This window comes from Onychomys torridus, chromosome 12, assembly GCF_903995425.1.
Source record: "Onychomys torridus chromosome 12, mOncTor1.1, whole genome shotgun sequence".
NCBI classification, from domain to species: Eukaryota; Metazoa; Chordata; class Mammalia; order Rodentia; family Cricetidae; genus Onychomys; species Onychomys torridus.
The window spans coordinates 5,890,515-5,908,551 of record NC_050454.1 but is presented as its reverse complement, the minus strand read 5'-3'; positions in this window follow the sequence as shown (position 1 = coordinate 5,908,551).

Genomic DNA, 18,037 nt, shown 5'->3' with positions numbered 1-18,037 from the left:
TGGACTTAAGAAGAACCTGGAAGATTCTGGGGGGAAAAAGAGTCATGTGAGAAGAGAATTCGGGGGGAGGGGGAGCCGAAAAATTAACCCAGAAGCCAAGGGAAAACCAGTACACTTAGAGGCAGGTGCAGTAAATGTGGGTCTCCCAGTGTGTACCCCAAAAGACATGCCAAGGGGTGGTAACAGGGACTGTCCATGGATCCTGAGACAAAGAGTACGATGAAGAGATGTGTCTCTCAGAAAGTCGTCTCCAGAAGCTTCATAAGGGCTTGATGGGTGGGAAAAGAAAGAGGGGGAAATACATGGGCCAGCAGGCTGGCAAAAGTGGCCCAGGGCCAGATAGGGCAGCTGTGGGTGAGACAAAACAGTGTGGCTGTGGATCGACCTCAGGGTGCGTGGGAGGGGAAAGTGGAAGGTGAATTCAGCACGAAGTCTCAAGTTCTTGTCTGGAAATGCGTGCCAGGAAGGAGAAGCTCTTAATAAAGATGACCAGCACAACAAAAGGAAGAAGACTCCAGGGTGAGTGAGAGATCAGTAGAGACATCTGATACTTGAGGTATTGCAGAGTCACCAGAGGGAACTATCCAGGGGGGAACCAGAGTCCCCGAAATACCCCAGGCCAATCTCTTCCACAGTTTTCCAGCACAGAAACTCAACTGGAACCTAAATCAATGGTTCAGAAGAACAATTCTAGAACTCTTCAGGCTTCTAAGACCCTGCACCTGCTGGTCATGGGTATCAGAGACATACTTTGTATATTAGACTGCCGTGACAACCATAAACATTGCTATTGGGTCATCATCGCAACTGGGTCAACATTGAGACTCGGTCAACATAGTTACATCACTTCTCTGGATACCTTCTTCTGTGCCTGTCCTACTGCTGTGTCGAACTTGAGCTAACTCCCTCCCACTCCATGCCCCCAAAGAGCCAAAACTAAGCCCCCCCCCCCCACTGCTTTATTGAGTCTTGCAACCAAATTTTAAATCCAATGAAACATGGAGGGAAGGGTTTCACACACAGATCTGGGGTGGGAAATGTCGTGAATGTAGAAACCCTAGCTTTGATGGATAGAAAAATGGCATGTCTAAGCGTTTCTGAACATAATTAATGAGGGCCCCCAGCCAAGCCTGCTATGGAAGATTACTCAAGATAGAGGGTTAGTTGGCTATGGCAATCAACAGAGGGAACATTGTTCCTCAGCCGCCATCTAGTCAGGAGTGAGAACAGATGAGGCTGGAGTGATATAGACATCCTAGGCTCTCAAAGGAGTTTTCCTAGAAAGCGAAAAACAAAGGCAGGATATGGGTTTAGCTGGCTGCTTCCCTGGGAACCCTGCTGCAGCAGAATTGGCCCCTCACACAGGCCAAGCGTTTAAATGACTACCAGGGAGAGCACAGGGTCAGAAGTTCCTAGAAGCACTTCCTATTTGAATCAAAGCAGCCCCGCGGGGTAGGGCAGAGTCTGAGGTCAAATGCAAAGTGATGTTTAATGCTAACCTACACATCAGCCTGTTGAAGCGCTTAACTACTTAGAGGTGACTCCAGATTGTACAGCAGCAGCTCAAAGTGCAGACAAGTCTGCAGTTCCTTTAGTCTACCAAAGGCTGCTGTCTGAAGCTTTCTCTTTCCGGTTAGCGTGTTTGCTTGTTTTGAGCCCAAGCTGGTCTACATCACCATGTAGCAGCGGATAGCTTGAACATCCTTCTGAAGAATGAAATTTCAGGAATGTACCACTATGCACCATAAACTACAGTTTGAGCCTTTCTACAGAGCTAAATATATGGCTGTAAGACAAGCAGTCCACATCACTGGCTTACACTCCTGAAAGATGAACATTGTTTTCTTTTTACTTTCAAAGTTATTTACTTTGTGTTTGTTGTTTTGTTTTGAGACATCACTGTGTGGTGCAGGCTGGCCTCAATCTGAGTTTGTCCTGCCTGAGTCTCCCACCTGTTGAAATTACAGGCATGGCATACCACGCAGGGTATTTACTTTGTTCCTGACGTTGACATTCTTCATTTTCTTTTCTTTTGTTTTCTGGACACAGGGTTTCTCTGTGTTGCCCTGGCTGTCCTGGAACTCACTCTGTAGACCAGGCTGGCCCTGAACTCAGAGATCCTACTGCCTCTGACTCCTGGGTGCTGGGATTAAAGGTGTGTGCCACCACCACTGCTGGGCCTTGGTCAAGTATCAAAATGAAAGGGCGGTTCTTTTGATTGATAGATAGAAAGATAGAAAGATAGAAAGATAGATAGATAGATAGATAGATAGATAGATAGATAGATAGATAGACAGACAGAAATAGGTAGATAGATCACACACACACACACACACACACACACACACACACACACAGAGAGAGAGAGAGAGAGAGAGAGAGAGAGAGAGAGAGAGAGAGAGAGAGAGAAAGGCTCTGGGACTACTATGCCCTCTCCAGTGTAAGAGTGAAGTCTTCACTGACTAAGCCTGTCAGATGGATTTTCTTCAGCTCCAGTCACCGCTCCATTTCCCAGAGGACCGTGAAGCAGCTGGTAAGATGCTATTATTTCCACTTCTGATTTCTCCTGTCTGTCTCCATCGAGGAGGACCTAACTGTGAATCATGTCTGCGGGGCACAAGGCTCTTCAGCACTGCCAGTCTGGGAAGGCTGCATCTGTTAGAGTAAACACAACAGGAGGAGAATGTGGATTTAGCTCTCCATTAATAATCCATCAGAAGGCAGAGCCGACCAGATAGAGAAAACTGGATCAACCAGCCTTAACTAGAATGTTCTCAGTACAAGGGACTTCATCATACCACATGGGAATTGGGGCCTTGATCTTCCTAGGCTTCTGTCCTGACTCGGCAAAGTCACCAAACTTTTCACGTTTTCCTTCTCAATCTCCTGTGGCTAATATAACAACTTATGAAAAGGTATTAATATTAATTTAAACCCTAAAAGTATCATATCATAGGATAATCCCTTAAGCATATTTGGGTTCTTCCCTTCAACTAGTGCTAGAGAAATGAAATAATAACTATTAATTAATAACAATAATAATTAATAGTGTCTGCATAGTGTGAATACTCTTTAGTTAGATGCTGTTCTAAGAGCTTTGCCTACGTTAACTTTCTAAGTCTTCTCAACAAGACAGACCAGTGTTTCCATCCCCACCTTACAGGGCTCAGCCCAGGCCATCTGCCAGTGAAGCATACTCACCCACCAGACAGCAGTGTGGCCATGACTGTGGACATTAACTCATAAAGGCTTTCAGCTTTATATTCTGAAGTCTGGCACAAAGGCTTTTATCCTCTTATTACTATGGAATGACTTCCTAGAAAACGTTCGCTGTTGTAATATACTAACAGTTATTTCCTGTCATTTAGTATGATTCACCTTCCTGTAAGCTTGGTAGCTGAATGTTAGCTTTCCCCCACCTAAACTGCCCTCGATAGTGTCCACCCATGACATAGTTCTCTGCACTCAAAGAGTAAGGACCATAAATAGACACTGAAGTTATAATTCAGTGGTGGATTGGATTTCATTGACTTGGTATGGGGAAATGAGAAGATGTTTGGGCCATTTCCAAAAGAAGACTGGGGGCTGGTGAGGTGGCTCAGGTGGTAAAGGCCCTTACTGTCCAGCCTGACAACCCGAGATTGATCCTGAAAACTGAATTCAACCCCCAAGAAAGCACATGGTAGAAGGGGAGAACTGACTCCCACAGGTTATCCTCTGATCTTCACATGTGTGTGGGGCAGGCACGTGCGCGCGCGCGCGCGCGCGCGCACACACACACACACACACACACACACACACACACACTGGATGGGTGGATGGATATATAGATGGATGGATGGATGGATGGATGGATGGATGGATGGATGGATGGATGAGGGGGTGGATGAATATTTTTATAAAACAGAAGGTCAGGACTGGTTCTGGGGAGGCTTGTGTGTGTCTGTTCTGGAAGCCTACAATCATCCTTTCCTCCCCAAATCGCCCATATGTGGAGCAGAAAAGGGAAGTACCTCATGCGTATTTGCTTATGACTGTTTGATCTCTCCCACAGGCAGACCTGATCTCTGCTGACTCCTCCAGAGGCACTACTGACTACAGAACTAAACAGACCTCACGGACTTCAGTCCTTCCACTCTGTCTGGCACTAACCCTCTTCTTCATTGCTCTTTTGCATCAAACTTCAGGCCTTTTGCTCTCCCCTCTATGCTTGATAAGCTTCTCACTGCAGGGAGAGGGGTCTGTCTTCCAATTCTTCCTGCAACCTAATAAGTCTTCAGGACTCTGATTTGGCTTTTTTCCAATTGTGTGTCCCAGATAACCCCACTTCACAATTAATTACCCTTTTCCTCATAGGTTTTCTGCACCACAAAATAATCTAACTTAGAACCCAGTCCCTGACCATCTTATATACATTTTATGTGTGTATCTGTCTGTACCAGCAGAGCGCATACCTAATTAGCCCAGTGAAGGTCACGTTAACTTCTGAACAGTCCTTCTAGAAGACACTGTCACTGAATTTGGGGTTGCTTGGATTGCGTTCTTATATAGCAAGGTAAAAGTATTTTGGGGTCTCTGTTTTGACTTGTAATCCTACCCCAAAGACTAAGCCAGCCAATGAATTCCTTTCACAGTGACTCTGTGGTAGCACAAACTCTGAGAGCCAGGAGGGAAATGCAGCCACAAGCATCTCAAGATTTATTTAAGTAAAGAATTCATCCCACCAGAAAGCATGGCTGTGATTTTTTTCATTATCCAGCATAGGAATAAGAATTACTATAGTGATTAATTAGTAGCAGGAATCGTTTATTTTTAGAAGAGAAAATTAATAAGGCACAATGAAAACATTATAGGATCTCATTCAGATGTTCTTTACATGTACTCTCTCATAATAACTTTATGGTACTTTATAGCTGATAGATTATGTAAATACTCTCCATATTTACACAGAAGATGGACTCATCGCTAATTTAGAAAGAAGAAAACCAAGGTCTGGCAAATAAATGACTGTTGATTAAGCGCTACATCTCATTCTCAATTCCAGGACACCCGATTTCTCCCATACACTGTTAATGGGCATAGGATCCCAGGACACCCGACTTCTCCCATACACTGTTAATGGGCGTAGGATCCCAGGACAACCGACTTCTCCCATACACTGTTAATGGGCATAGGATCCCAGGACACCCGACTTCTCCCATACACTGTTAATGGGCATAGGATCCCAGGACACCCGACTTCTCCCATACACTGTTAATGGGCATAGGATCCCAGGACACCCGACTTCTCCCATACACTGTTAATGGGCATAGGACCCTCCCGGGTAGGGTCTTCCAGTCCAGCAGCCTCCTCTCCAGACTCATCCTGTCATTGCCCTGTCTACTGCCCCAACTAAGAGCTTCTTAGTTCTCTCAGGGCTGAGGAACTGTGCCTCCAGCATGAGCCACAAACTGCCAGACCTCTCAAGACACTTCAAAGACCCGCTTTCAAAATTTTAACTGCTTCCTCTGCCTTAGAAAATACCCTCATTTCTGTCTAACCATCTCCTCCCGATCACCTTAGTCCTGCCTAAGGAAGTGCCTAATGGATTCTAGATGAAATGGGTCGGATAGCCAGATCCACTATCAAGATGAACTGAACATTCATCGATTTCAGCTGAGCTTTAGTTGACTGTGTGCGTTCCCAGTGCTTCTAACCCTGCCAGGCACATGGAAGGTAGCACGTCCGTACTGCTGCAACAAGTATATAGCACAGGAAAGAACAGTGAGTCTTCTATTGAGAGTGATGGAAACAATTACAATGAAATCTAGCAATTGACAGCCCTTCCTTCTGAGGTAGTGCGGAGGGCTGGAATCGGGAAACTGGCACCGTCGCATGCCTTCCGGACTACTTGACTTTCTGTCAACTGAACCCAAACTGAAGCCTTTCTTTATCATTTCTACCTGAAAACGCCACCCACTGCAAAGCACAAAGGTACTACGTCTGGTCTGCACCTGTTTTTATTCTGTATCTGTGCATTATGGCTATAAAAATGAAATGCTAAATGCTTTGCAAATGGGTTTTGCCTTGTGGCATCTGGGCTGTGTAAGCAAAGGAATCAATGTCCCTGGCGGCAAGAGGCTTTCCTCCATTATCCTAACTGTAGCCCAGGACTACTTAGGTAAAAATGGAAGAAATGCACATAGTGGAAACTCTCAGGGAAGCCCATCCCCCTCCACTCCATACTCTCTTCTCCGCGTGACTTCCTCTACTTCATCAACTCTCTCTTGAACCTGTTCCCGGAGTGCAGGGAGACTACTGACCACACCATAGGTCCTCTCGGCCAGTTGAGTCTGAGGTCCTCAGATGCTGGGTAACACTGCCCACTGCAGAGGATGGAGGGAGAGCCACGGCAGTCCACTCTAAAAGGAACATGCGTGACAAATGATTCATCTGATCGCTGTTAGGAAATACAGCGACCGCTGGAGACAACACAATTTCAGCAAAGTTCACTGTTGGTTGTTAAGCTTCCGTCGAAAGGGAAAAGCAAGAAACAGTGGTTGGAGCCAGGTGAAGTGTGCTGTAACCCATCCTTACCATAGACCAAGAGGCCATGTCTTCTGGGACTTAGTTGTCCAAAGAAGGCTTTCGACGAAGCCATGGCTAGCCCCATGGTGCCTCAGCAAGGCTGAGGTTAGAGGTGGGAGTGGTACTGGTGGGAGAGCTTTATTATGGGGGATTGTGAAGATGAATCTTGGTTATTGCAGGCCCCCACAGAAGTACCCTGGAGTAGACTAGCTAAGAGTACCTGGGAGAAGGCAAAATCTGCCAGAATCCCTATTCAAGGGGTTCTGCCTCTGTTTCCAGGTGACCTGGGTCACCAAACAAGGCACTTCTCTGGACCCCAGGCTGCTCTGCCATGAGATAAAAAAAAATCATGTTTTGCCAACTATGTAGAATTCTTGTGAGGCTGGAAGGAGATCATGGAGGCGGAATGGACTTTAAAAAAAAAAATCTATGGCTCTATACATTCTGAGCAATTTTTGTAATCATACATTGGGTTGGAAAGACAGGGAGAAATTGTTTTTTCTCCCTCATCTGGAACTTTGAATCATAAAACAGCTAACTCAGCAGCTTCGGGGCACACCTGGGGGAGGAATCTTGGCTTCCTGCCTCTTGTCCTAATTGTTGGAAATCCAGCACATTGCTCTAAAATAGAATGTGTCGCATGGATGTGATCAGGAAAGCAAGGCCAGAAGGGCCGTGTGTCACTCTTTTGCAGCCGCCTCCCTCAGGACCCCAAGTCCTTTAAAACCTGTGCTTTCTCCTCAGGCCTCACCTTCAGACGTGGCCTCAGAAAGGAAACGTTGAGGGCTGGCTGCTTCTGGGAACTGCTTTTTGGCATCTAGCTGATCCTAGGTGTCTGTTAGGGGAAGTGTTCACAGTGTGTTTTAAAGATGAAGCCTGGGTTGTGAAAGGTAAAGTGAATGGCACAAGGTCCAGAACTGCTGTCTAAGCTCATGATCCTTGTGGATACTGGATGGGAGATCTTGTATGGCAATGTAAGATATGAACTCTAGACTAAGCTGAGCCAGAGGGGTAGGCCAACCAGGCCTCACTCTCTAAAGTATTTACTCCCAGTAAGGTTTTAGAGGTGTGTGTGCGTGTGTGTGTGTGTGTGTGTGTGTGTGTGTGTGTGTGTGTGTGTGTGAGGGTGTCTCTATAATCCAGTAACAACAGCAGAACAATAGTAGCGACAGCTTGAATAGGGATTCTGGCAGATTTTGCCTTCTCCCAGGTACTTTTAACTAGTCTAATCCAGGGAACTTCTGTGGGGGCCTGCAATACCCAGTATTCATCTTCACAATCCCCCATAGTAAAGCTCTCCCACCAATACCACACCCACCTCTAATCTCAGCCTTGCTGAGGCACCATGGGGCTAGCCATGGCTTTGTCTAAAGGATCGTGGTTCCTGGTGCCTTCTTTGGACAACTATGGCAAGTCCCAGGAGGGATGGCCTCTTGGTCTATGGCAAGGATGGGTCACAGAAGAAAGGCTCACCAGGCAGGAGTGGACTCTAGGCTCTCAGAAGCTGTGTGTGTGTGTGTGTGTGTGTGTGTGTGTGTGTGTGTCTGTGTGTGTCCGTGTGTCTCTGTGTGTGTGTCTGTGTGTGTGTGTGTCTGTGTGTGTGTGTCTGTGTGTGTGTGTGTCTGTGTGTGTGTCTGTGTGTGTGTGTGTCTGTGTCTGTGTGTGTGTCTGTGTGTCTGTGTGTGTGTGTGTCTGTGTGTGTGTGTGTGTGATCTTTTGGAGCAGTTTTTTCTATCTGCTTCAAGAATGGGGAATACTGGCCCCGGGGGGGGGGGTCCCCTTAATGCAGAAATATCAGTGTTAGGATCTCTACCCCAAACTGGTGTTTCTAGTGAAGCGTACTCCTTTTTGCAAGATGGAAGCAGATGTGCCCCATGTAGCTCTTCTCCAGCTCCCCCAGGTAGCTCCACCTCTTAACAACAGTGCACCAGGACTACCCCAGGATCTCATTCCAACTCTTAGCTTCAGGGACCTTCATAAGTTCACAGTCCTCTCTGGCCTCCCCAACTGTAGCCTGGGGGGGGGGGGTGGACTCCTGGTGTGGGATCTGGGAAGTTGGGCACCTTTGATTGTAAGAGATTTAGGCCCATAGGCTAGTCGATTCTGACCTGTATTAGTCACAGAGGCCTGAGCCCATTTTCTGTGACCAGTTACTGCTGGCAAGAGACTCTGGAAGGGTTTCCCAGTCTAGGCTACCCTGGAGGAAGAAATACAGACTACTGCCTACGCTGTTTTTATGCTAGTCCCTTTCAGAAGAAAAGCCTTTGGCCTCCCCTGACCTATGGCAGCTGCCAGTGGATATAATACTAGCACCTGTACTGATGGGGGGGCAGCTGGGTGCAACAGGGTAGACTAGGACCCTCTCTGGGTTTGCATGTGCTGAATTTAGAGTAACGCTCTGGAGCTGAATTTGTCCCTCAGCAGGGTGACAGCCACAGTCTTGGGACTTAAAAAAAAAAAAAAAAAATGACCAGGCATAGAAGTTTAGGTCTCAGAGCTTGAGACGCCCTGGAGCATTCTTGGTAAGTGGTGGTTTGGCAGGGGAAAAATATGGATTTTGTAGCATCCAGGGAAAAGGAGTTGATTCAGTTATCCCTGTGACATGACTGGACATGGCTAGACACCTACAGTCTATGAAAACAGACTAATGTGTCTCATCTGACCTCTGCTGAATCATGAGCATTGTCCAGTGATGCTCTTCTGACAGAGTCCAGGAGCTCACAGTTGGAAGGGCTATAGGATTGGCTTAGGGCAGCTGTCCTGCCCAGACCTGAGAGTCTAAAATGTCCAAGTGCAGTTAACCCCTTCCACCTCCATGCCACTTCTCCAGACACTTGTGCACGTGAAAAGCTTGTCAGGGAAACACGTCTAGACAAAAGGTGGAGATGGTCGGTTGTGTCAAGAATGCCCTAGTTGGGTCCTGGCTGATAAGCAGAGCTTGCGTGGTCAGCATCGTTGGGAGCAAGTAAACAGAGACTTGGGCAGAGTTGGATTACAAGAGTCTAGGAGTAGGTACATGTTCTCATACCAGGGCCAGGCTCAGAGGCAGGTCAGGTCCTGCTGGAGTAAAGAACAAAAGTGACTTCTCTCCTCAGTTTATATCAACAAGAAGGCAGGAACCCAGGCCAAGAGAGCTTATACATGCAGGGGACTCAGGAACCGTGGAATGGGAATGATGGTCCCAAGTCTGTAGAGAAGAATCACCCCATCAGGGCTGGGAGTTGGGCTAACAATCTGACTGCTCATTTCCTGGAGCTGTGAACCTAGAACTTCTAAAGCCTTTTCCCTTGCTGAAAATGAGATTTACTCAGTGCTGAATCAGAGGCAAGACTAAGTCTTTACAGGGAGGGCCCATGTGGAAATCCAACACAGACTAGAAGAAGAGGAGGAGGAGGAAGAAGATGGGGGCGTCCCTAGACACCACAACTCCTGCCCCGGTTCCCCCTACCCCCTGAGTATCAGTCACCCCGTGTCCTGTGTGGTGGTATTGGATCACAACAGATGTATCCAGTCTGTGTTCTGCGGAGCCTAGAAATCCACAGGGGTTCCAGGCTCCATGGGAAACTCAGACAGGCAGAACGGAACCTTGATCCATAGTAGCCTGGAGCAGTTCTGTTTTTAAGTTTAGTGTGTTGAGTTTCCCTATAAGATTTTCCTTGGAAGTCCTAGTAGGAGTAAAGAGAAAAAGGTAAGAACAGAAGCCAAGGAGAGCATCAGGCTGGCTTATCTCCAGCCCATTCCAGGCCGCTGTTTTCTGACTCACCCTGGTGTTCTGCCCACACGTTCAAGAACCATTTCTCTTCCTTTCTGCCATCATCTCAAGGAAGAATCCATACGTAAGCCCAGAAAAAGCCACAGCTTAGATCTCATTTCCCAGCTCTGAAGAGTGCTGGCTCACAGAGAAGAAAATTGGGGGTTTTTGTGGGCTGAGTGGGAGGGGCTCTGAGGCCCGGAGTTGTAAATCACAGCCTGGAGGTTTGGATTCCCAGCACTGTGACCTTCAGACACCCTTCTCTCCTCCCAATACCTTCACACTCACACCCAGGCACAGAAAAGAATGCCCAGCTCCAAGCTGCCCCTGGAAGGCAGGCCCACTTGGAGGAGCTGTTTTGATTTTTCAGGAAAAACCATTCATAGCCAAACTTCCCTCCCAAGAACAACACTGGCAGGGATTTCCTACGTGCTGGAAGCGGGAAGATTCTGGAAGTCTGTTTGCCATTGCCTGGCCCAAAAGACCCATAGATAACATCCCCACCTGAAGTAGTGAGTGCCATAAATAATTCTATTTGTTTTTCCTTAAATAACTTTCACTGCAGCCTGCCTCTGGACTTTACGGCATATTCAGACAGCCCTGCTCTCCCATTGCCCACTCCATGTGGCACATCTCTCAATACCCACAAACCCAGGAATTCCAGGAGCTTGGGGGGTTGGCACACCAGAGAAACTGAAGATTTCCTTTGCATCTGCACAATTTTCTCAAAAGAAAAGAGTCGGCTAAAACTACCAAACATGCGGGAGAGCAGCTATGGGAGTCAAGGGTGCAGCATCCTAGACCCTCCCTCCCTCTCTGTGGCCTTCAGTGAATCACTTCCTCCTTCTAGGCTGGTTTAAAGAAAAGGGCTCCTCCAATCAGGCAGTTCATATTCAAGACTTGCCTTGACCAAGGTCTCAGCTGAAGGAAGTGTGGGGCACCCCAGTGGGAAATGATTCTGGAGCTCACTAAAACCTCGGTTGTCCCTCTGCAGTGGTGGCACATGCCTTTAATCCCAGCACTCGGGGAGGCAGAGGCAGATGGATCTCTGTGAGTTTGAGGCCAGCCTGGTCTGTGGAGTGAGCTCCAGGACAACCAGAGCTACGCAGAGAAAACCTGTCTCAAAAAAGCAAACCAAACCAAACCAAGACTCTGTTGTCAAAGTAAGTCTTGCTTTCTGGCAGCAGAACAATCCCCCATTCCCTGAAACCTCAGGGTGGTGAAACTGAGAAGGTGAGGTCTGTAAGAAGCAACTTAGAAGAAGGTGAAAACTCCCATGGCGGTTAGCCACCAGGTAGGGGTAGGTCAGGTCTTGGAGCACAGACCTTGGAGTGCAAGTCTAGGAATGGCACCCAGGAGAGGTGGTACCTAAATTGGGATGTCAAAGAGTTTCTCTGACAGAGTGGGAAAAGATCACAGAGGAAGGACTATGCAAAGGAGAACATTGAGGGGATTTCAGAAAGATTCCCCCAGTGACCAGACACTGGGATGATGGAAGGGGGAAGAGGTGGGATTCCCCAGGAATTTGGGTGTTAGGCTAGGGCAGGGGTTCTCAACCTGCCTCGTGCTGTGACCCTTTAATACAGTTCCTCATGTGGTGATGACTCCAATCGTAAAATTATTTCTGTTGCCATTCTATAACTGTAATTTTGCTACTGTTATGAATTGTGATGTAAATCTCTGTGTTTTCCCATGGTCTTAGGTGATCCCTGTCAAAGGGTAGTTTGACACCCCCCCCAAGGGGTGTTGACCCACAAGTTGAGAACCACTGGGCTACAGGGTTTACACCCTCCCCCCCCCAAAGCCATGAGGAACGAGTACTACAAGGGAATTATATAATCAACCATGTTTGTAATTTAGACATCTCACATTGGCTGTCTTGTAGGACATGCTTTTGAGAGGGAAAATAAATTAGAAGACTGAGACATCCTTCAGAAGGCAAGTAGCGAGAGGTGACAGTGCCCTTGTGTCCAGCACTATGGCAAGGAGAAGAGGAAATGAAATCCAAGTGTGTAGTAAGGGCTGTTACTGAATGAGTTTTCTCGTCTCTAACTTTCTAGGACTCGGCAGCTAAAGAAATCTGAACAGGCATCTCACCTCCCATTTTTACCCACCCCTCCTCCCACCTCCCACATTCTGTGAAGTCTGGCTGGCCCCTCCTACCCTTCCCCTACTCAGGCAGGAGGCTTAGATAATAGGTGTGGCATTGGGCCCGGGCCTTCCCACCATCTTCTCTACCATCACATTCTGCTGCTTGAGCAGTTGGCCGCCTCCATGAGTGTTAATTGGAGAGACATCTGAAGTGACCAGACTGGTTATGCAGCCGCCATGATAGACACACTCCATCTGCTCCAACCAGGCACTTCTCAGCACACAGGGAGGCCGGCCTGATTCCTTGCGCCCAGGGCTTGTTAGGAGTTACACTCAGAGTGGGAACAACTTCAAAACAACATTGAGTACACACCCTTTTGCTTGGTGAGAAGGAGGTTGAGGCCCAGAACTCACAGCCAGGTTTCCTGACTCATCCATCATCTGCCCTTCAGTATGTATAGGGTATGACACTTGCCACTGTACTTCTGCATCATGAGTTAACCAATTTAGTTTCCTACTCAGACTATCGCTTATCTATGAAGTGACAGAGGCTTGGCTTTAGAATGTCATTTTCCCCTGTAACTATTAATTTCTTCAGCTTTTTAAGTTGAACTTATTCTAGTATGTAACAAGGGGATGTTAGAAATCATCTGACCTAATGGTGCTGGTATGTTTTAAAATTGGCTTGGCTTAGTCTAGCTTTTGTAGCAGAACCTTTATCCTTCACAAGACAGAGGCTGGGGAAGACTGGGAAAGAGGACTGCTTGGGTTGTCATAACACTAAGTGAGTGACAGCCTGACAAGGACAAGCTCTCCTAACTTCAAGTGCCTAGTCTGTCCCCACTGTTCTCACAACTCCACTGCCACCCATCCCCCGACTCTGCTGACAGTAGGGACAACCAATACAAAGCAATGAATATATACTCCCCTTGTTTCAAGCCCTAAAATCCTCCAGCAGAACCGTCTGCCATGACCTAATCTTTTTGTACAGTACTTCCTAGTTACCAACACATATAAGTATGACATTTGCTGCAAGAAAGTTGTATATGCCCATGTTACAGAGAAAAGATGAATAAATTATCACAAGGGCAGTGAATAACAGGGCTGAGGCCCTCATCTCCATGTTCAGGTGCCTACCCCAAGACCGACTGTCCATTAAGCACAGTAGTAGTTGTTCATTCTGGAAATAGCAATGCAGGGTCAGGTCATCTTCTGTACTAATATCTGCTCATGAATAACAGAGAACCCCCGTTGCTAAGCTGCAGCATTCACAAATAACATTGAAACTTTGTTGATTGTAGTTCATCAACAAGGGAGATGGAGGTCATTAAGGAGGTCGACTTGGGACTTGTAATTAAGTAGGAGCAAAAGCACTTTGAGGAGCTAGCAACAAAAGAAGTCGTCCTTTTGAAAGTCACAATCTACTTTCTCAGAGTCTGAGAAGGTAAGTCTGTTTAGACCAGCCATGTCAGAAGGATGGAGACATACTTAGGTGCACCAGACAATGAAATCAAAAAGGGAGACTGGGTACCACGGGAGCCAGCAGCGGATCCTGGTAGGCCCCTGTCACCTACTGCACAGAGGCAGATCCTCCACCTATGTGAAAGTGAGAAGATCATTCCTGGAGAAGGCTCAGAAGTAGGTCATCCCTTGTGTCCCAATAAGTGCTTTCACAATAGATAGAATCTGCTACTGTGGTCCTGAGGGAAAGATGTACTGTTTAGGGAAGAGAGCTCTGAGTGCATACTGACAGAGCCTGCTTTTTATCTTGTGGCAACTGAATCACTTGACAAATGACAGCTGCCTGATTCTTGGAAGCAAATAACAACGTTCCCATGTTAATAACAGTGAGAAGGCAATAAGAAAAGCAGCAATAATTATTCATGTAAATATTATATTAGAATCACTATTATTACTTAAAGGGCAGCACATAAAAATAGCTTTTAGTCTGCAACATCCCTTATATTATTTTCACATTTGTTTCCACAATAATCATAGGAGGTAGGCAGGGACGAATAGGAATCAGAAGAGACTGGATGGGAATTTTCCAAATCACACAATAAATTAGCAGCAGAGCAGCCATGATTTGTGATGAAGAGAGTTTAATAATTTGGACCCACTAAGTGCCAATGGGAATGGATGCTGACTTCCCTTTGGAAAGGGGTGAACTTTTGTTTGTCCATCTAGACTGGTGGTTCTCAACCTTTCCTAATGCTGTGACTCTTTAATACAGTTCTTCATGCTGTGGTGACCCGCAACCATAAAATTATTGCATTGCTATGTCATAACTGTAATTTTGATACTCTTATGAATCATAATATAAATATTTGATATGCAGTATATCTGATGTGTGACCACTATGGGGGTCATAGCCCACAGGTTGAGAACCACTCATTTAGACCATCACACTGAAAAGCTGCAGTGCCGAGTGGGGAGCCGTTACCCTAGCAGTCCATCTATCTGTATGTACTGAGTGTAACATTTCAGGGAGTGAAAGCTTGGGCCTTGAGTGTGAAGCAAACAGCACTCACCATTGTCTCAGTCCTGCCTGTGTGGTCCAAGTTACAGAAATGATAAAGAAGAAAATACGTACCTGTATAATGCACAATTTAACATAGCTCTGTGACGGTTGGTGTCGTGGACTTACAGAATCTAGAATCATCTGAATGGTGGGCCTCCCGGACACAACTGTTGGAGGATTACCTTTTTAAAATTATTTATTTATTATTTAATTTGGATTATCGTGATATATTATATTATATTACTCACCCACCGAATTGAATTTAAAGCAAATTGAATTTGTGGGTATCTGAATTGAAATTGGATGATCTTTTGAGTGAGGTCTCAGAGCTACATTGAAACATGACACACGTGAATCCACATGAACTGGGCAGTACCACAGTGGGAGGTACAGGTCCCTGCTTGAGATCCTGGACTGTATTATAGACAGAGAAAGGGAACTGAGCATCAACAGGTATTCATTTAGTCTGTCTCCTGATTGTGGATAAGTGTGACCAGCTGCTTCAAATCTCACTCACTTGACTTTCCTGCCATGATGGACTAGACCCTTAAACTGTGAGCCAGAATCAACCCTTTCTCCTTTAATTTGTATTTGTGAGGGTGTTTTATCATCAAAACAGCAATAGCAGCATCAGCATCGAAGGTCCCAATCACCTCTCCACCTCGTCTACCTTCTCTCCTTTCTCTGATGCGTACACTTTGACACCCAATGCTTTGTCTTTTTCTTCTCTGGATCTTTACACAAGCGACAGAACAGTCTTGATAACTGTTGAATTAATGTGTGTGTGTTGAGGGAGAGGGATGAATGAATGCATTGAGAAGAAACAACTGACAGGAGACAGGGGACTTGCTGAAAGTAGCTCATAACTGAGATGACCAGCTAAGGCCATGGGCTGCAGCTCTCTTCCAGGGTCCTCACATACATTCCTGTGGAAAACTGAAGAAGAGCAAAAACAATACAGAGCATCAGTGAGGTGAAATAACAGCATAAGCCTGCTGTGGGATGTCTTTCTGTATGCTATGAATATGTGTTGCTCTGACTGGTTGATAAATAAAGCTGTACTGGCCTTTAGCAAGGCAGCTTAGAGGCAGGTGGAAATTCAGGCAGATAGGAAGAAAAGAGAGAGGCAGAGGGATGCCAGCCTGCTGCCCAAGGAACAACATGCTAGCAGACCAGTAAGCCACAGAGCACTTGGCAAAACATAGATTAATAGAAATGGGTTAATTTAAGTGTAAGAGCTAGTCAGTCATAAGCCTGAGCTAATGGCCAAGCAGTTATAGTTAGTATAAGCCTCTGTGTGTTTACTGGTTGGGAGAAATTCGTCCCAACTGAAGGGCCAGGCAGGATCAGAGAAACATCCGACTACATAAGCCCCAAAGCATCATCACCTTAAGGGGCTGCTTAATAAATTTCCTACCACTGCTGAGGCTTGCATTGGGTCTGACAGCATTGCTCCATGAAAGACAACCAGCTGAAATGATGCCCACACATGTGTTTCAGCCCACCTGGGTTCCCATACACTACTGTTTCAATCTAGTTATGGAAGGTTTGCTTTTATTTCAATTCAAATGCCCCATGTATGACCTTTGCTTTACATTCAAAGGCATATTAGGAATCTCCATGGGCTTGTACCAGGTACCCAGTAGGTCTGGAAATCAGTCTGATCAATCAATCCCTTCTCAAGGAGTTTATTGCTTAAAGAACAATGTAACAAAAGGCAAATGAATAAATACGAGTAGAGTATGTTAGTTTGCTATGGAAGCATAAGTAAATTATTATCCACCTGGAAACAACACCAAGCTGCTATTACATTGTTCTGGAGGGTGCAGGACTTCATCCTTCTAGAGGCTCCATGTCATGCTTAACTCTCCCAGCTCCTGGGGCCCACCCACCTTCCTTGACTTCTATCACCTTGACTCATCTTCAAAAACAGTGGCAAAGCATCCCCTCTCTGACCTTCCATCTCCCTCCTAGAAGGACACTTGTGATTGCACTGGGTCTGCCTAGCAATGCAAAGTAATTCCCTCATTTGCAGATCCGTAACCTAATTACACCTACGGATCTTTTTCTAGGTAAAAATACATATTCAAAGGTTCAGGAGATGATGATGTTTGTGATAGTGGGTGTCATTATTCTATTTACCTCTTAAAAGAACAATTAGTAGCTTGGAAAGCACAATAGAGGCAGTAGTGTGAGACACACACCACACACACACACACACACACACACACACACATACACACTACTCATCTCAGAAAAGGAACCCAAGACAAACTCAAGTAGCAATTACACCAAAGTCTGACTTGGCGAATCCATGAGTTCATTGGGATTACTGCAGGAGTATTGGTGAGGGGTTATTTAGAGGGGCAGGGGTGACGTAAAGGCAGCTGCCTCAATGAAAAGCCCATCCCAACACCAGAAGCTCATTTAAGCTACAGCCCAAGGGCTCCCTGCACAATCTGCAGGCAACTCGGCAGAGCCAAGACTCTCCTTCCTAGCAGGCAGGCTGGCCACAGATAGTCTCTACCCCCAGCATTTGTTTCTGCTTCTGCAACCTCTGGATGGGGTCTTGTGGACCTTACATGTTTTGGCTGTCTCAGCTATATGAAGTTCATATATCAGTAGCCTCTCCCCTCTTCCCTGGAGGGAACGTTTCACTTAGAAGGAAGTTTCTACATGACAGGGATCATTGCAAGACTGGGGATCAAGATGTTTGTCACAAAGAATGTGGCATTTGAACCACCTTGAAGAATAGGTGAGATTTTTGTTGGGTGGTTGAATAGAGGGAACAGACACTGGAATGTGAATAAAATATATCTAGGCAGCCGGGTGGTGGTGGCACACGCCTGTAATCCTAGCACTCGGGAGGCAGAGGCAGGAGGATCTCTGTGAGTTGGAGGCCAGCCTGGGCTACAGAGTGAGTTCCAGAACAGGCTCCAAAGCTACAGAGAAACCCTGTCACAAAAAAAAACCCAAATATATGTATATATACATATATATGTATGTGTGTGTGTATATATATATATATATATATATCCATCCAGGCAACAATGGGGAAGACCATGAGTGCCATGTGAAACCATTTGTATCCTGTGGTGGTCTGAGTG